Source organism: Lissotriton vulgaris, unplaced genomic scaffold (assembly GCF_964263255.1).
Source record: "Lissotriton vulgaris unplaced genomic scaffold, aLisVul1.2 SCAFFOLD_300, whole genome shotgun sequence".
NCBI classification, from domain to species: Eukaryota; Metazoa; Chordata; class Amphibia; order Caudata; family Salamandridae; genus Lissotriton; species Lissotriton vulgaris.
Window position 1 is genome coordinate 1414983 of NW_028250131.1, and position 19887 is coordinate 1434869.

At 52.9% G+C, this 19887-nt stretch overlaps 1 pseudogene across 1 annotated transcript in view; it reads left to right on the top strand.

Moving 5' to 3' along the window:
• Positions 1–911: 911 nt before the first annotated feature.
• Positions 912–19887, top strand: part of LOC147663355 (uncharacterized) — an 86470-nt pseudogene continuing 67494 nt past the window's right edge. The window contains exon 1 of the transcript XR_015305350.1: positions 912–1114. The product of XR_015305350.1 is annotated as an uncharacterized LOC147663355 (transcript). The remainder of the gene's footprint in view (positions 1115–19887) is intronic.

Consider the following 19887-nt stretch of genomic DNA (forward strand, 5'->3'; position numbering starts at 1 on the left):
CCCAGACTCTGACGTCCATGAGAGCCCCCCGCCCCCCATACTCATCACCCCCTCTTGAGTCAGCCTTGTGCTGCCGTATATCATTGTCAGATTGTAATGCACCGTTTACATTCACTGTTGCATTCTGGGACTTGTAGTTTCATATTCCGTCTGTGTTCGAAAGCAGCAACGACAGAGCCAGGGGCCGTTCTAAGGGACCCCCCCAGACAGAGATAGTCAGGACGATTGTCATTTTTGCTTCATTTAATGTAACGTTTGCTTTTGTTTTTTGTGCACTTGTAATGTTCTCTTGTATCAGTTCTGTTCCTATTGTGAAGCGCTCTGACACCTTCGGGTAAAGTCCGCGCTATATAAAAACGCATAAATAAATAAAAGGCCACAGAGGGGGTTGTTGCACCCTCCCTCCCCCCCCCCCCCCCCCAAGCCCCTCTAGATGGTCCCTCCCACCACAGAGCGCTGCGAAGCCCTGCATATGAGGAGAGGCGCCCCTGGGGGACAGAACTATAACGCCGGGGGGGGGGGGGGGGGGGGGGGAATGAGGGGGGGGGGGAGCACCAAGGTGAGCAGACCCTAGAGCAGGAATTTTGGGAGGGGCGGGGGGGGGGGGTGTCTGTGGATGGGAGGGGGCAGGACCAGGGAAGAGCTGGGGGGGGGGGGGGGAGCTGTGCTTCAGTCCGAGAGGGGTGCAGCCAGGAGGGGGGGGGCACGAGGCGTGGGGTGTGTTCAGAGCAGGAAGGCTCTTCACAGGCCCATACAGGAGGCCGCACCACAGACCACAAATAGGAGAGGGGGGGGGGGCAGAGGGAGGGGGCGGAGAGGACAAGAGGAAGCAGGAGAGGGGGGGGGGCTGGGGGAGGAAGTTACTTTTTTTATTTTATTTGATGCGTTTTCTCTGGCGCGGACTTTGCCCGAGGGCGTCGGAGGCTTCACAGCAGGACCAGAAGTGACCCGTGAGGACAGGACACGTCAGCAGGTGACAGAAGCAGATGTAAAGTTACATGAGGTAAAAGTGACCATTGTGAGCAGACAAAATACAAGAGGAGCAAACGGTGCATTACAGGAGGAAAAAGTGACATCTGTGAAGGTTACAAGAGAAAACAAAGTACAATTAGAGGTAAAATACTGCAATATATGCCTGAGCTCATGTCTACACGATAATGCCACCCCACCCTGTCTAGCAGGGGGGGAGGTTACATTAATTGGTAACCATCCGTCCTGCAAACTCTCACATCGCTCCCGGTGGAGGTGCTTGCAGGGTGTCCACCCCCACGCAATGAATCACTTCCGACGTCACTGGTAATGGGGGGGGGGGGAGGAGGGAAGCACACAACCCTTGGACGGCAGACACAGGTAGGCGAGTTATGTTCACCTCGGACTGCTGTGTGGAGTAACCGCACCGTGTGAAGTAACCGCACCGCAGGTGAGCGCGCCGTGTGATCTGCTGCAGGTGAGCGCGCTGTGTGATCTGCTGCAGGTGAGCGCCGTGTGATCTGCGGCAGGTGAGCGCGCTGTGTGATCTGCGGCAGGTGAGCGCGCCGTGTGATCTGCTGCAGGTGAGCGCCGTGTGATCTGCTGCTGGTGAGCGCGCTGTGTGATCTGCTGCAGGTGAGCGCCGTGTGATCTGCGGCAGGTGAGCGCGCCGTGTGATCTGCGGCAGGTGAGCGCCGTGTGATCTGCGGCAGGTGAGCGTGCCGTGTGATCTGCGGCAGGTGAGTAACAAAACGTGAGAGCCCCCCTGCAAGATGTGCTGAAAGGCCCCCCACACTCACATCAGTAGGGACTGAAGGGGCCCTCTTCAGTATTGTAAAGCCTGCCCCCTCCCCCCCCCCCCCCCCCGCCCGCCCGCATCGCGGGGCCTGCTGGGGCCTTTGTTAAGCCCCTGCACAGAAGCCCGTGCTTTGGGCGAGCTGAAGCGCCTGCACAGGAGTGGGGTCAGTTGGCGCCTCTTAGATGGGGACAAGAGAGAGGTGTGGGTGCAAGGGATGGGGACACAAGAAAGGTGTGGGTGCAGCAAGAGATGGGGACAAGAGAGAGGTGTGGGTGCAAGAGATGGGGACATGAGAGAGGTGTGGGTGCAGCAAGAGATGGGGACACGAGAGAGGTGTGGGTGCAAGCGATGGGGGCACGTGTCACGACGTCAATGGATATTACCACTAACCTCTGAAAGATGTCAGCAGGAACGATGGAAGGATGACTAGTCCCCCTCGTCTCCAGAACGCACCGCACACAGTGTAGGATAACACAACTATGCGCAAGTACCTTCCGGGAAAAAGGGGGATATAACCAAAATAAAACGTCCTCTTGGGCTCTTCAGGAATACAGGGAATTCGTCCACCCACTTTCTTGCCAGTCTCTAGGACCCCCGGAATACTCTGCAGAAGGGGAAAGAAGAATAACCAACAGTTTAGAACTCCGGACTGGGACAGGATATAAAATGACAAGATGTACTTTACCAAAAGATACTAACTGTAAAGTGGGACTGGATCGCTGAGGAAAGCCCTTAGGATAGTAACACAGGAAACAACAATCCATTCGATAGAACCAAGACGTAGAGATATCCCAATCCTGGTTCGGAATGAAGGCAAAATCAGCAAGGAAAAAATGAAAACAAAATCAGCAAGGGATTCTCCTGGAAAAGCGTACCGGCCGGCACGCCACGAAGTTCCGAAATAGGTTACCCAGGAATACTACAGTGACGGAGACGACAACGCGCTCCTGCGCGGGTCTCACAAACGCCACTGACTAGAGCGAGTTCTTCCGTCTTACAAAAAACTGCGGGGACTCGCTTAAAAGAAACACAGTGTTGCAAGAAACAGTCTCGAGACGATTCAGGAGCAGACTCCGTTCTGCTCAGGACTTACAAAACTCTTGAACTCCGTTCAAACTAAACCGGCATGGCCCAATCCAAACTACGCTCAAGGTCCTGATTGACAAGCCCCGAGCCGTTACTTCCGAAGGCTTTTGTAATCACTTCTCTTCCGTTTCCTAGTCTGATGGGCCTCTGGGGATTGTAGTTCCGCAGTCGCCGAACACCCTCTAGTGGCGATATGCGGTAATTTCTTTCTCTGACTACCGCTAGCCGCCCTCTCCAGACCTTGTTCCCCAGGGTGATCGCTACAGAGCCTCCCCTCAAGGACCGACGTCCCGGCGGTCGTCCTGGCTTGCTAGGATAGGTGTCATGGAACCGGTCCAGCAACAGAGGGCAATGCAAATTGGCCGATGGTTCCCAAGTTCTGTCTTCCACTCCATATCCCTTCCACGAAACCAGGTATTGCACCCTCCCTCGGGACAAACGGGAATCTAGGATCTCCTCTACCTCATACTCCTCATCCCCGTCCAGATCGATGGGGCCTGGGCGAGAAGGAAGCCTCATTCCTACCCGACAGGGACGAAGCAGAGATACATGGAATACTGGATGGAGCCGCCAAGAAAGGGGAAGGGATAAACGTACAGCCACAGGGTTAATAATCCTCTCAATTCCATAGGGCCCTATGTACTTGGGAGCCAGTTTACCCTTTCCCTTCAATTGTAAGTTCCTAGTGGATAACCAGACCTTATCCCCCACCTTGTATTCAGGCTCAGGAACCCTTTTTCGATCTGCACATCGTTTCTGGGATGCTTGCGATTGCGCCAGGTGGTTCCTAGCGTCAATCAAAACAGCCCGAAGGTGAGCGTGATGCTCCTGTATGGATGGATGCGTGGAGGTGATAGGCCACTCAAAAGGAAGCATATCAGGATGGAATCCATATGAACAAAAAAAAGGTGAACAACCTAGGGTGGAATGGTCGGCGTTATTATATGCAAATTCAGCCATCCATACCAGAGGAAACCAGTCACCGGTGTTCAGCAAAGTAAAACACCGTAAATATTGTTCTAGGGACTGGTTAAGTCGCTCCGTTTTCCCATCTGTTTGCGGATGGAAACTGGTCGATAAACGAGCCTCCATATGCAATGCCTGGCAAAGAGCCTTCCAAAAACGAGAGGTAAACTGCGAACCCCGGTCAGTGATTAATACTCTAGGTATACCATGGGCTCGCACCACATGCTGTAGAAAAACCAAAGCCAATTCAGAGGAGGAAGGCAATTTCTTCAAAGGAATAAAATGACCCATTTTCGTCAGATGATCTATGACTACTAGAATGGTAGTGTATGTCTCACACGGGGGTAATTCCACAATAAAATCCATCGACACTGTATGCCAAGGAGAGGGTGGAATAGGAATGGGACGTAAGAACCCCACAGGTTTGGAATGACTGGCCTTACTCTGAGCACAAACCGCACATTTTTGTACATAGTCTTTGACATCTTTTCGCAGCGAGGGCCACCAAAAGGAACGTTCCATGTTAGCGATGGTCTTGTATTCTCCCAGATGACCTCCGAGTGTAGAATCATGACACCAATGCATGGTTTGTTCTTGGAGGATTTTCAGGGGCACATAGAGAGCATGATAATGATATAGTAGGTCATCCTTGGAACTTCTATGATCTGGTTCTTCCTGCATCCATGCCTTGCCATCGATCTGTGATGTTGCCACCTTGACGTCGTCCAGGAATTCTCCCGATACCACAAGTGCCAACGTTGATGTCGGAAAGGCCAAAGGAGAAATAATAGGAGGAGGTTCCTCATGTGTCATCTGCTGGGGTTCTGCATGATCTACTCTGCGGGATAGCGCATCTGCCTTGCCATTCTGGGTTCCAGGTCTGTATTTTATGATGAAATCGTAGTCCGAAAAGAAAAGAGACCACCTTAACTGCCTGGGAGTTAGCGCTTTCGCAGTCTTTAAAAACAGCAGATTTCGATGATCCGTGTAGATTTCGACTGTATGCAGAGCCCCCAACAAGTAATGTCTCCATTCTTCACATGCCCGTTTAATGGCCAATAGTTCTTTATCCGTGATTGAGTAATTCACCTCACAGGGGGAGAGTTTGCAGGAATAAAAGGCCACTGGATGTAACTGTCCCGTCTCGGGATGGCGCTGGGACAACACTCCACCAAGGGCATATTGTGAAGCATCTGTTTCGACCACAAACGGTAGACTAGGATCCGGATGTCGCAGTATGGGTGCCTGAGTGAAACATTTCTTCAATGTTTCAAAGGCCTGATCCGCTTCTGGAGTCCACTCAAAGGATACATTCTTTCTCAGCAGTTTTGATATGGGAGTGAGAATGCGAGAGAAATCCTTGATGAACCGTCGGTAGTAGTTAGCGAACCCCATAAAACTCTGCACAGACTTCACATGAGTTGGGGCTGGCCACTGGGTTATTGCCTCTACCTTGTTCATGTCCATTTGAAACCCCTGGGCATTTATGACATATCCCAAAAAGGCCACTTCTTCAACATGGAATAGACACTTGTCTAACTTGGCAAACAGGGAGTGGAGGCGAAGACGATCCAGCACTGCTTTCACGTGGCAGACATGTTCGGTGATATTACGAGAATATATCAAGATGTCATCGATATATACTATACAAATCGTTTCCAACAGCCCTCTTAATACTTCATCCATGAAGTATTGGAACGCAGCTGGGGCGTTGCATAGCCCAAAAGGCATCACTTGGTACTCGTATAACCCAAACTTCGTACGGAAGGCCGTTTTCCACTCGTCACCAGACTGTACCCGTACCAAGTGATAAGCACCACGAAGATCCAATTTGGTGAACACTTGAGCCCCTCGCAGCTGATCCAGGAGTACAGGAATAAGGGGCAAAGGGTACCTATTCTTTATGGTCACTTTGTTAATAGACCTATAGTCTATGCACGTTCTTAGTTCATCACAGTCCTTTTTTGTGATAAAAAAGAGTGGAGACGAAGCAGGGGAAGTAGAATGGCGTATAAACCCCGAAGCAAGGAGTTCCTCCAAATATGTCTTCAAGTATCGCGTTTCAGGCTCAGTCAGTGCATACACACGGCTGCAGGGGATGTCGGCCCCGGGAACAAGATCAATTCGACAATCGTAAGGTCTGTGGGGTGGTAGACTTGTTGCTTTCTTTTTGTCGAAGACATCCTTGTAAGACGTGTATTCACTGGGAAGAGAGGTAGCACAGCAATACATTCCTTCAACACATCCTTGGGCAAGACAAATGGCCTTCGTTTCACACTGGTCTTCTGACATGAGGGGAGGGCAGCAATGTTCTTGACAGTACTGAGATGTCAGGGATACGGTACGTGCAGCCCATTGCACCACAGGGTCATGTAAAGTCAACCAGGGCATTCCGAGAATGAGGCGGAATTGTGGAGCGTCGATGATGTCGAATTGTATGATTTCCTGATGGTTCTCACCAACATACATCACTAAGGCTTCCGTGTGAAAGCACACTGGGCCCGAGGTCAGGGCCTTACCATCCACGGCATTCACCATTTCAGGGATCTTTTTCTTCTCTTTTTGAATACCCATCCTCCGAGCATACTGTTGGTCGATGAAATTTCCTGTGGCTCCTGAATCCAATAGAGCAGACACCGTGATTACACTGTTCACAGTTATTTGCAGGGACACGGTAATGCACATATGAGCCACGGAAGGTTGCATGGTGTTTGCAAGATACAAAGGGATCTTTTCTTCTTTTTCCTTACCCAAGACGGAGATCCCGTCCGTACTTGGGCTCTTCAGTTTTCCGATTCCTGTGTGGCTGCAACTTGATTACGAGGACTTAGACCCGGATTGTTTGTTCTTCCTCTAGCTCGGCATTCTTTAATGAAATGACCACTTTTCCCGCAATAATGACATAACTTTTGCAGGCGTCTTTTCTCTCGTTCTTCAGGGGACAATGGACCCCTCACTCCTCCTATTTGCATGGGTTCTACTCCCACCCCGGGTTTGTTGTATTCCTCTGGGGGTGGGCGAGGCTTCGGAAAATAGGATCGCACTTCTCCTCTATTCTTGTCCCCTTTCCTGTCTTGAACTCGGTGATCCAGCTGGACCGCAAGATCTATCAATTCATCACAAGTCTTGGGCAATTGTACCACTTGGGAAAGTACATCTTTTAACTCCCCACGTAATCCCTGATAAAACAATGATGTACGTTTTTCTGGAGGCCAGTCGGTTTCAACGATTAATCGATTGAATGTGGTGATATATGTCAACAGATCCTGTGATCCTTGACGTAGCGTCATCAGTTCACGATCTAACGACAGCATGTGGGTTTTCCTGTCAAACAGCTTTCTCATTTCGCTACAGAAATCCTGGAAATTGTGTAGCACAGGGTCATTCCTTTCCATCAACGGAATAGTCCAACTAGCTGCGTTTCCGCCCATGTATGACATCATGAACGAAGTTTTGGAAGCATCATCCACAAAAATGGTAGGTTTACAAAGGAAATGGAGCCTACATTGATTCAAAAAAGTTTCAAATTTCTTCGTGTCCCCATAGAATCGCTCTGGTGGTGCCAATGGTATACCTGGATTCTGGATAACATGAACTGTGGGACCAGGACTATAAGGTGAGGGATTAGAGGGTGGTGAAGTAAAAAACCCACCTCCCATGGCCGCCCCATCTAGGTTTTGAGAAGGGGGGGGAAGTGTCGCCTCTCTAATGTAACTCCGCCCTTTGCGAGAAATACCCGCCACCTCCCGTCTTAACGTACTCACTTCTGTTCTAAGGTCTACATTTTCTTGCCTTGCAGCATGTACCTCCTGCTGGAGTGCGTTCACGCTCTCCAGCAAAGTGGTTAACACTGTAGTAGTATCCATCGTTCAGGCTGACGAATTTCGTGGGCTTGTCAATCTGTCACGACGTCAATGGATATTACCACTAACCTCTGAAAGATGTCAGCAGGAACGATGGAAGGATGACTAGTCCCCCTCGTCTCCAGAACGCACCGCACACAGTGTAGGATAACACAACTATGCGCAAGTACCTTCCGGGAAAAAGGGGGATATAACCAAAATAAAACGTCCTCTTGGGCTCTTCAGGAATACAGGGAATTCGTCCACCCACTTTCTTGCCAGTCTCTAGGACCCCCGGAATACTCTGCAGAAGGGGAAAGAAGAATAACCAACAGTTTAGAACTCCGGACTGGGACAGGATATAAAATGACAAGATGTACTTTACCAAAAGATACTAACTGTAAAGTGGGACTGGATCGCTGAGGAAAGCCCTTAGGATAGTAACACAGGAAACAACAATCCATTCGATAGAACCAAGACGTAGAGATATCCCAATCCTGGTTCGGAATGAAGGCAAAATCAGCAAGGAAAAAATGAAAACAAAATCAGCAAGGGATTCTCCTGGAAAAGCGTACCGGCCGGCACGCCACGAAGTTCCGAAATAGGTTACCCAGGAATACTACAGTGACGGAGACGACAACGCGCTCCTGCGCGGGTCTCACAAACGCCACTGACTAGAGCGAGTTCTTCCGTCTTACAAAAAACTGCGGGGACTCGCTTAAAAGAAACACAGTGTTGCAAGAAACAGTCTCGAGACGATTCAGGAGCAGACTCCGTTCTGCTCAGGACTTACAAAACTCTTGAACTCCGTTCAAACTAAACCGGCATGGCCCAATCCAAACTACGCTCAAGGTCCTGATTGACAAGCCCCGAGCCGTTACTTCCGAAGGCTTTTGTAATCACTTCTCTTCCGTTTCCTAGTCTGATGGGCCTCTGGGGATTGTAGTTCCGCAGTCGCCGAACACCCTCTAGTGGCGATATGCGGTAATTTCTTTCTCTGACTACCGCTAGCCGCCCTCTCCAGACCTTGTTCCCCAGGGTGATCGCTACAGCACGAGAGAGGTGTGGGTGCAGCAAGAGATGGGGACACGAGAGAGGTGTGGGTGCAGCAAGAGATGGGGACACGAGAGAGGTGTGGGTGCAAGAGATGAAGACACCAGAGGGGTGGGTGCAAGAGATGGGGACAAGAGAGGTGTGGGTGCAGCAAGAGATGGGGACACGAGAGAGGTGTGGGTGCAAGAGATGGGGACACGAGAGAGGTGTGGGTGCAAGAGATGGGGACACGAGAGAGGTGTGGGTGCAAGAGATGAAGACACCAGAGGGGTGGGTGCAAGAGATGGGGACACGAGAGAGGTGTGGGTGCAAGAGATGGGGACATGAGAGGAGTTGGTGCAAGAGATGGGGACACGAGAGAGGTGTGGGTGCAAGAGATGGGGACAAGAGAGAGGTGTGGGTGCAAGAGATGGGGACACGAGAGAGGTGTGGGTGCAAGAGATGGGGACAAGAGAGAGGTGTGGGTGCAAGAGATGGGGACATGAGAGAGGTGTGGGTGCAAGAGATGGGGACACGAGAGAGGTGTGGGTGCAAGAGATGGGGACACGAGAGAGGTGTGGGTGCAAGAGATGAAGACACCAGAGGGGTGGGTGCAAGAGATGGGGACAAGAGAGAGGTGTGGGTGCAAGAGATGGGGGCACGAGAGAGGTGTGGGTGCAAGAGATGAAGACACCAGAGGGGTGGGTGCAGCAAGAGATGGGGACACGAGAGAGGTGTGGGTGCAAGAGATGGGGACACGAGAGAGGTGTGGGTGCAGCAAGAGATGGGGACACGAGAGAGGTGTGGGTGCAGCAAGAGATGGGGACACGAGAGAGGTGTGGGTGCAGCAAGAGATGGGGACACGAGAGAGGTGTGGGTGCAAGAGATGGGGACACGAGAGAGGTGTGGGTGCAAGAGATGGGGACACGAGAGAGGTGTGGGTGCAGCAAGAGATGGGGACACGAGAGAGGTGTGGGTGCAAGAGATGGGGACACGAGAGAGGTGTGGGTGCAAGAGATGGGGACACGAGAGAGGTGTGGGTGCAAGAGATGAAGACACCAGAGGGGTGGGTGCAAGAGATGGGGACAAGAGAGAGGTGTGGGTGCAAGAGATGGGGGCACGAGAGAGGTGTGGGTGCAAGAGATGAAGACACCAGAGGGGTGGGTGCAGCAAGAGATGGGGACACGAGAGAGGTGTGGGTGCAAGAGATGGGGGCACGAGAGAGGTGTGGTGCAAGAGATGAAGACACCAGAGGGGTGGGTGCAAGAGATGGGGACAAGAGAGAGGTGTGGGTGCAAGAGATGGGGACACGAGAGAGGTGTGGGTGCAAGAGATGGGGACAAGAGAGAGGTGTGGGTGCAAGAGATGGGGACACGAGAGAGGTGTGGGTGCAAGAGATGGGGACACGAGAGAGGTGTGGGTGCAAGAGATTGAGGTACTGGGTTTTTCAGAACCGGTACTGATCCGGTAACCCAGCGGTGCCAGGGTACACCCAAAGACCTCGAGTTCTTCCTGATTCAGACCACAGAAACTCAGAGTCTTCTAGGTGAAGTCAAAGATCGATTTATTGGCTGCAACCAAGGTAACAAGTGTCCTAGAAGTACAACACACGGGAAGTATGTTCTCAGGAGACTGCTTCAATTCTCGAAGTCAGGCTTCTCTTTTTATGCAAAATAATAAGCTTCAGGCAAACATTCCTAGATTTTCAGGATACTATTCACATATTTCGACCACAAATAAGTAACAGAGTTATGATGACAAGCTCACATTTTGTTTGTCCAATACATAATAAATTACTCGGCAAGGTCCGGCATTTCAATCAGATATCGGTGTTCCCCCAATAAAACGAGCACGTCCCCATCATAAAACAAGTAAGAGAAAAAGAGTGGGGCCAGGTGTGGGCAGGATTCGGTAGGGTGCGTGTGTGTGATGAAAAGGGTTTTATGGCCGGGTGCGCCTAGATGCTATCTTGACCGGCCACTGGGAGAGGAACTGACCAAGCGAGCTTGGCCTGGGGCAATGGTTTCAACCTGCCCAGGTCACGGAAAAGTCAATCAAGGAGTGCGTGTCCTTTTGATATTGGATCAAGCCTATGTAAAGGGCAACATACAAAATGGCTGCCATATACAAAATGGAAGCCAAGGGTTCAGGGTACGATTGACGATCTCCAGGTGAAAGCATCCTTCGAATGCGACTAAAATGCTTGTGCATAATGTACTCGCCATTCTCGGTCTTTTGATACTAAATTCGTCGTATTACAATGAAGTTTTATTCTCGAGTCCAGGATGGTTACACGAATTCGGATTTTCAGTACTACAAGATGGGGACACAAGAGAGGTGTGGGCGCAAGAGATGGGGACACGAGAGAGGTGTGGGTGCAAGAGATGGGGACACGAGAGAGGTGTGGGTGCAGCAAGAGATGGGGACACGAGAGAGGTGTGGGTGCAAGAGATGGGGACACGAGAGAGGTGTGGGTGCAAGAGATGGGGACACGAGAGAGGTGTGGGTGCAGCAAGAGATGGGGACACGAGAGAGGTGTGGGTGCAGCAAGAGATGGGGACACGAGAGAGGTGTGGGTGCAAGAGATGGGGACACGAGAGAGGTGTGGGTGCAGCAAGAGATGGGGACACGAGAGAGGTGTGGGTGCAAGAGATGGGGACACGAGAGAGGTATGGGTGCAAGAGATGGGGACACGAGAGAGGTGTAGGTGCAAGAGATGGAGACACCAGAGGGGTGGGTGCAAGAGATGAAGACACCAGAGGGGTGGGTGCAAGAGATGGGGACAGGAGAGAGGTGTGGGTGCAAGAGATGGGGACACAAGAGAGGTGTGGGTGCAGCAAGAGATGGGGAAACAAGAGAGGTGTGGGTGCAAGAGATGGGGACACGAGAGAGGTGTGGGTGCAAGAGATGGGGACACGAGAGAGGTGTGGGTGCAAGAGATGGGGACACGGGAGAGGTGTGGGTGCAAGAGATGGGGACACGGGAGAGGTGTGGGTGCAGCAAGAGATGGGGACACAAGAGAGGTGTGGGTGCAAGAGATGGGGACATGAGAGGTGTGGGTGCAGCAAGAGATGGGGACACGAGAGAGGTGTGGGTGCAAGAGATGGGGACACGAGAGACGTGTGAATGCAAGAGATGGGGACACGAGAGAGGTGTCGGTGCAAGAGATGGGGACCTAAGAGGTGTTGGTATAAGAGATAGGGACACAAGAGAGGTGTGGGTGCAAGAGATGGGGACATGAGAGAGGTGTGGGTGCAAGAGATGGGGACACGAGAGAGGTGTGGGTGCAGCAAGAGATGGGGACACGAGAGAGGTGTGGGTGCAGGAGATGGGGACACGAGAGAGGTGTGGGTGCAGCAAGAGATGGGGACACGAGAGAGGTGTGGGTGCAAGAGATGGGGACACGAGAGAGGTGTCGGTGCAAGAGATGGGGACCTGAGAGGTGTTGGTATAAGAGATAGGGACACAAGAGAGGTGTGGGTGCAAGGGATGGGGACCCGAGAGAGGTGTGGGTGCAAGAGATGGGGACATGAGAGGTGTGGGTGCAAGAGATGGGGACACGAGAGAGGTGTGGGTACAAGAGATGGGGACATGAGAGGTGTGGGTACAGGTGTGGGTGTAAGAGATGGGGACACAAGAGAGGTGTGGGTACAAGAGATGAGGACCTGAGAGGTGTTGGTGCAAGAGATGGGGACACGAGAGAGGTGTGGGTGCAAGAGATGGGCACACGAGAGAGGTGTGGGTGCAAGAGATGGGGACACAAGAGAGGTGTGGGTGCAAGAGATGGGGACACGAGAGAGGTGTGGGTGTTAGATGGAGACATGAGAGAAGTGTGGGTGTAAGAGATGGGGATACAAGAGAGGTGTGGGTGTAAGAGATGGGGACATGAGAGGTGTGGGTACAAGAGATGGGGACATGAGAGGTGTAGGTGCAAGAGATGTAGACATGAGAGGAGTGGGTGCAAGAGATGGGGACCCGAGAGAGGTGTGGGTGCAAGAGATGGGGGCACAAGAGAGGTGTGGGTGCAAGAGATGGGGACACGAGAGAGGTGTGGGTGCAAGAGATGGGGACATGAAAGGTGTGGGTGTAAGAGATGGGCACACAAGAGAGGTGTGGGTCCAAGAGATAGGGACACGAGAGAGGTGTGGGTGCAAAAGATGGGGACATGAGAGGCGTGGGTGCAAGAGATGGGGACACGAGAGAGATGTGGATGCAAGAGATGGAGACACGAGAGAGGTGTGGGTACAAGAGATGGGGACACGAGAGAGGTGTGGGTACAAGAGATGGGGAAACGAGAGAGGTGTGGGTGTAGGAGATGGGGACGCGAGAGAGGTTTGGGTACAGGAGATGGAGACACCAGAGGGGTGTGAATGCAAGAGAGGGGACATGAGAGGTGTGAGTGCAAGAGATGGGGGCATGAGAGAGGTGTGGGTGCAAGAGATGGTCAATCAATCAATCAATCAAAGACATTTATAGAGCGCACTACTTACCCGTAGGGTCTCAAGGCGCTTGGGGGGGGTGCTGTTACTGCTCGAACAGCCAGGTCTTGAGCTTCTTCCTGAATGAGAGGTGGTCTTGGGTCAAGTGCAGGTCGGGAGGGAGGGAGTTCCAGGTCTTGGCGGCCAGGTAGGAGAAGGACACAAGAGAGGTGTGGGTGCAAGAGATGGGGACACGAGTGAGGTGTGGGTACAAGAGATGGGGACATGAGAGGAGTTGGTGTAAGAGATGGGGGACACAAGAGAGGTGTGGGTGCAAGAGATGGGACACTAGAGAGGTGTGGGTGCAAGAGATGGGGACACGAGAGAGGTGTGGGTGCAAGAGGTGGGGACACGAGAGAGGTGTGGGTGCAAGAGATGGGGACACGAGAGAGGTGTGAGTGCAGCAAGAGATGGGGACACGAGAGAGGTGTGGGTGCAGCAAGAGATGGGGACACGAGAGAGGTGTGGGTGCAGCAAGAGATGGGGACACGAGAGAGGTGTGGGTGCAAGAGATGGGGACACGAGAGAGGTATGGGTGCAAGAGATGGGGACACGAGAGAGGTGTAGGTGCAAGAGATGGGGACACGAGAGAGGTGTGGGTGCAAGAGATGGGGACACGAGAGAGGTGTGGGTGCAGCAAGAGATGGGGACACAAGAGAGGTGTGGGTGCAAGAGATGGGGACCTGAGAGGTGTTGGTATAAGAGATAGGGACACAAGAGAGGTGTGGGTGCAAGAGATGGGGACATGAGAGAGGTGTGGGTGCAAGAGATGGGGACACGAGAGAGGTGTGGGTGCAGCAAGAGATGGGGACACGAGAGAGGTGTGGGTGCAAGAGATGGGGACACGAGAGAGGTGTGGGTGCAGCAAGAGATGGGGACACGAGAGAGGTGTGGGTGCAAGAGATGGGGACACGAGAGAGGTGTCGGTGCAATAGATGGGGACCTGAGAGGTGTTGGTATAAGAGATAGGGACACAAGAGAGGTGTGGGTGCAAGGGATGGGGACCCGAGAGAGGTGTGGGTGCAAGAGATGGGGACATGAGAGGTGTGGGTGCAAGAGATGGGGACACGAGAGAGGTGTGGGTACAAGAGATGGGGACATGAGAGGTGTGGGTACAGGTGTGGGTGTAAGAGATGGGGACACAAGAGAGGTGTGGGTACAAGAGATGAGGACCTGAGAGGTGTTGGTGCAAGAGATGGGGACACAAGAGAGGTGTGGGTGCAAGAGATGGGCACACGAGAGAGGTGTGGGTGCAAGAGATGGGGACACAAGAGAGGTGTGGGTGCAAGAGATGGGGACACGAGAGAGGTGTGGGTGTTAGACGGAGACATGAGAGAAGTGTGGGTGTAAGAGATGGGGATACAAGAGAGGTGTGGGTGTAAGAGATGGGGACATGAGAGGTGTGGGTACAAGAGATGGGGACATGAGAGGTGTAGGTGCAAGAGATGTAGACATGAGAGGAGTGGGTGCAAGAGATGGGGACCCGAGAGAGGTGTGGGTGCAAGAGATGGGGGCACAAGAGAGGTGTGGGTGCAAGAGATGGGGACACGAGAGAGGTGTGGGTGCAAGAGATGGGGACATGAAAGGTGTGGGTGTAAGAGATGGGCACACAAGAGAGGTGTGGGTCCAAGAGATGGGGACACGAGAGAGGTGTGGGTGCAAAAGATGGGGACATGAGAGGCGTGGGTGCAAGAGATGGGGACACGAGAGAGGTGTGGATGCAAGAGATGGAGACACGAGAGAGGTGTGGGTACACGAGATGGGGACACGAGAGAGGTGTGGGTACAAGAGATGGGGAAACGAGAGAGGTGTGGGTGTAGGAGATGGGGACGCGAGAGAGGTTTGGGTACAAGAGATGGAGACACCAGAGGGGTGTGGATGCAAGAGAGGGGACATGAGAGGTGTGAGTGCAAGAGATGGGGGCATGAGAGAGGTGTGGGTGCAAGAGATGGTCAATCAATCAATCAATCAAAGACATTTATAGAGCGCACTACTTACCCGTAGGGTCTCAAGGCGCTTGGGGGGGGGGGTGCCGTTACTGCTCGAACAGCCAGGTCTTGAGCTTCTTCCTGAAGGAGAGGTGGTCTTGGGTCAAGCGCAGGTCGGTCGGGAGGGAGTTCCAGGTCTTGGCGGCCAGGTAGGAGAAGGACACAAGAGAGGTGTGGGTGCAAGAGATGGGGACACGAGTGAGGTGTGGGTACAAGAGATGGGGACATGAGAGGAGTTGGTGTAAGAGATGGGGGACACAAGAGAGGTGTGGGTGCAAGAGATGGGACACTAGAGAGGTGTGGGTGCAAGAGATGGGGACACGAGAGAGGTGTGGGTGCAAGAGATGGGGACACGAGAGAGGTGTGGGTACAAGAGATGGGGACATGAGAGGAGTTGGTGTAAGAGATGGGGACACAAGAGAGGTGTGGGTGCAAGAGATGACACTAGAGAGGTGGGGGCAAGAGATTGGGACACGAGAGAGGTGTGGGTGCAAGAGATGTAGACATGAGAGGTGTGGGTGCAAGAGATGTAGACATGAGAGGTGTGGGTGTAAGAGATGGGGACACGAGAGAGGTGTGGGTACAAGAGATGGGGAAACGAGAGAGGCGTGGGTGTAAGAGATGGGGACATGGGAGAGGTGTGGGTACAAGAGATGGAGACACCCGAGGGGTGTGGATGCAAGAGAGGGGACATGAGAGGTGTGAGTGCAAGAGATGGGGGCATGAGAGAGGTGTGGGTGCAAGAGATGGTGATACAAGAGAGGTGTGGGTGCAAGAGATGTGGACACGAGAGAGGTGTGGGTACAAGAGATGGGGACATGAGAGGAGTTGGTGTAAGAGATGGGGAACACAAGAGAGGTGTGGGTGCAAGAGATGGGGACACGAGAGAGGTGTGGGTGCAAGAGATGGGGACACGAGAGAGGTGTGGGTGAAAGAGATGTAGACATGAGAGCTGTGGGTGCAAGAGATGTAGACATGAGAGGTGTGGGTGTAAGAGATGGGGACACGAGAGAGGTGTGGGTACAAGAGATGGGGAAACGAGAGAGCTGTGGGTGAAAGAGATGGGGACACCAGAGGGGTGCGGATGCACGAGAGGGGACATGAGAGGTGTGCGTGCAAGAGATGGGGGCATGAGAGAGGTGTGGGTGCAAGAGATGGTGACACAAGAGAAGTGTGGGTGCAAGAAATGGGGATACGAGAGAGGTGTGGGTACAAGAGATGGGGACATGAGAGGTGTGAGTGCAAGAGATGGGGACACAAGAGAGGTGTGGGTGCAAGAGATGGGACACTAGAGAGGTGTGGGTGCAAGAGATGGGACACAAAAGAGGTGTGGGTGCAAGAGATGGGGACACGAGAGAGGTGTGGGTACAAGAGATGGGGACATGAGAGGAGTTGGTGTAAGAGATGGGGACACAAGAGAGGTGTGGGTACAAGAGATGGGACACTAGAGAGGTGTGGGGGCAAGAGATGGGGACACAAGAGAGGTGTGGGTACAAGAGATGGGGACATGAGAGGAGGGGATGCAAGAGATGGAGACACAAGAGAGGTGTGGGTGCAAGAGATGGGGACAAGAGAGAGGTGTGGGTACAAGAGATGGGGACATGAGAGGTGTGGGTGCAAGAGATGGGGACACGAGAGAGGTGTGGGTGCAAGAGATGTAGACATGAGAGGTGTGGGTGCAAGAGATGTAGACATGAGAGGAGTTGTTGTAAGAGATGGGGACACAAGAGAGGTGTGGGTACAAGAGGTGAGGACACAAGAGAGGTGTGGGTGCAAGAGATGGGGACATGAGAGAGGTGTGGGTGCAGGTGATGGGGACACCAGAGAGATGTGGGGGCAAGAGATGGGGACACGAGAGAGGTGTGGGCGCAATTGATGGGGACCTGAGAGGTGCTGGTATAAGAGATAGGGACACAAGAGAGGTGTGGGTGCAAGAGATGGGGACATGAGAGGAGTTGGTGCAAGAGATGGGGACACGAGAGAGGTGTGGGTGCAGGAGATGGGGACACGAGAGAGATTTGGGGGCAAGAGATGGGGACACGAGAGAGGTGTGGGCGCAATTGATGGGGACCTGAGAGGTGCTGGTATAAGAAATAGGGACACAAGAGAGGTGTGGGTGCAAGAGATGGGGACACGAGAGAGGTGTAGGTGCAAGAGATGGGGACATGAGAGAGGTGTGGGTACAAGAGATTGGGACATGAGAGGAGTTGGTATAAGAGATGGGGACACGAGAGAGGTGTGTGTGCAAGAGATGGGACACTAGAGAGGTGTGGGTGCAAGAGATGGGGACATGAGAGAGGTGTGGGTGCAAGAGATGGGGACACGAGAGAGGTGTGGTTGCAAGAGATGGGGACACGAGAGAGGTGTGGGCGCACGAGATGGGGACCTGAGAGGTGTTGGTATAAGAGATAGGGACACAAGAGAGATGTGGGTGCAAGAGATGGAGACAGGAGAGAGGTGTGGGTGCAAGAGATGGGTACATGAGAGAGGTGTGGGTGCAAGAGATGGGGACATGAAAGGTGTGGGTGTAAGAGATAGGGACATGAGAGAGAGAGGTGTGGATGCAAGAGATGGGGACATGAAAGGTGTGGGTGTAAGAGATGGGGACACAAGAGGTCTGGGTGTTAGAGATGGGGAGACAAGAGAAGTGTTGGAGCAAGAGATGGGGTTGCGAGAGAGGTGTGGGTGAAGGAGATGGGGACACAGGAGAGGTGTGGGTGTAAGAAATGGGGACACAAAAGGTGTAGGTATAAGAGATGAGGACATGAGAGGTGTGGGTGCAAGGGATGGGGACACGAGGGAGATGTGGGTGAAAGAGTTGGGACACGAAAGGTGCGGGTGCAAGAGATGGGGACACAAAATGTGTGGGTGTAAGAGATGAGGTCATGAGAGGTGTTGGTGCAAGAGATGGGGGCATGAGAGAGGTGTGGGTACAAGAGATGGGGACACGAGAGGTGTGGGTGCAAGAGATGGGGGCCCTGAGAGAGGTATGGGTACAAGAGATGGGGACACCAGAGGGGTTTGGTTGTAAGAGATGGGGACACGAGAGAGGTGTGGGTTAAATAGACAGGGACATGAGAGGGGTATGTGTGTAAGAGATGGGGCATGAGAGGGGTTTGGGTGTAAGATGGGGGCACTAGAGAGGTATGGGTGCAAGAGATGGGGACACGAGAGAGGTGTGGGTGCAAGAGATGCGGACGCGAGAGAGGTGTGGGTGCAAGAGATGGGAAACTGAGAGGAGTGGGTGCAAGAGAGGGGGACACGAGAGAGGGGTTGGTGCAAGAGATGGGGACACGAGAAAGGTGTGGGTGCAAGAGATGGGGACATGAAAGGTGTGAGTGTAAGAGATGGGGACACAAGAGAGGTGTGGGAGCAATGGATGGGGATGCGAGAGAGGTGTGGGTGCAAGAGATGGTGACACTAGAGAGGTGTGGGTGCAAGAGATGGGGACACGAGAGAGGTGTGGGTGCAAGAGGTGGGGACATGAAAAGTGTGGGTGTAAGAGATGAGAATGCCAGAGAGGTGTGGGTGCAACAGATGGGGACATGAGAGAGGTGTGGTTGCAGGAGATGGGGACACTGGAGAGGTGTGGGAGCAAGAGATGGGGACACGAAAGGTGTAGAAGTAAGAGATGGGGACAATAGAGAGGTGTGGGAGCAGGAGATGGGGACACGAAAGGTGTAGAAGTCTGAGATGGGGATACTAGAGAGGTGTGGGTGCAAGAGATGGGGACACAAGGGAGGTGTTGGTGCAAGAGATGGGGACACAAGAGAGGTGTGGGTACTAGAGATGGGGACATAGGAGAGTTGTTGGTGCTTGAGATAGGGGCACAAAAGAGGTGCGGGTGCAAGAGATAGGGCATGAGAGAGGTGTGGGTGCAAGAGATGGGGACACTACAGAGGTGTAGGTTCAAGAGATTGGGACACAATAGGTATGGGTGCAAGAGATGGGGACACAAGAGAGCTGTGGGTACTAGAGATGGGGACATAGGAGAGTTGTTGGTGCTTGAGATAGGGGCACAAAAGAGGTGCGGGTGCAAGAGATAGGGCATGAGAGAGGTGTGGGTGCAAGAGATGGGGACACTACAGAGGTGTAGGTTCAAGAGATTGGGACACAAAAGGTATGGGTGCAAGAGATGGGAACACAAAATGTGTGGGTGTAAGAGCTGAGGACCTGAGAGGAGTTGGTGTAAGTGATGGGAACACGAGAGAGGTGCGGGTGCAAGAGATAGGGGTATGAGAGAGGTGTGGGTGTAAGAGATGGGGGACACGAGAGAGGTGTGGGTGCAAGATAAGGGGGCCTGAGAGAGTTGTGGAAGCAAGAGATGGGGACACAAGAGAGATGTGGGTGCAAGTGATGGGGACACGAGAGAGGTGTGGGTGCAAGAGATGGGGACACAAGAGAGGGGTGGGTGCAAGAGATGGGGACACTACAGAGGTGTAGGTTCAAGAGATTGGGACACAAAAGGTATGGGTGCAAGAGATGGGGACACAAAATGTGTGGGTGTAAGAGCTGAGGACCTGAGAGGAGTTGGTGTAAGTGATGGGAACACGAGAGAGGTGCGGGTGCAAGAGATAGGGGTATGAGAGAGGTGTGGGTGTAAGAGATGGGGACACGAGAGAGGTGTGGGTGCAAGAGATGGGGGCATGAGAGAGGTGTGGAAGCAAGAGATGGGGACACAAGAGAGATGTGGGTGCAAGTGATGGGGACACGAGAGAGGTGTGGGT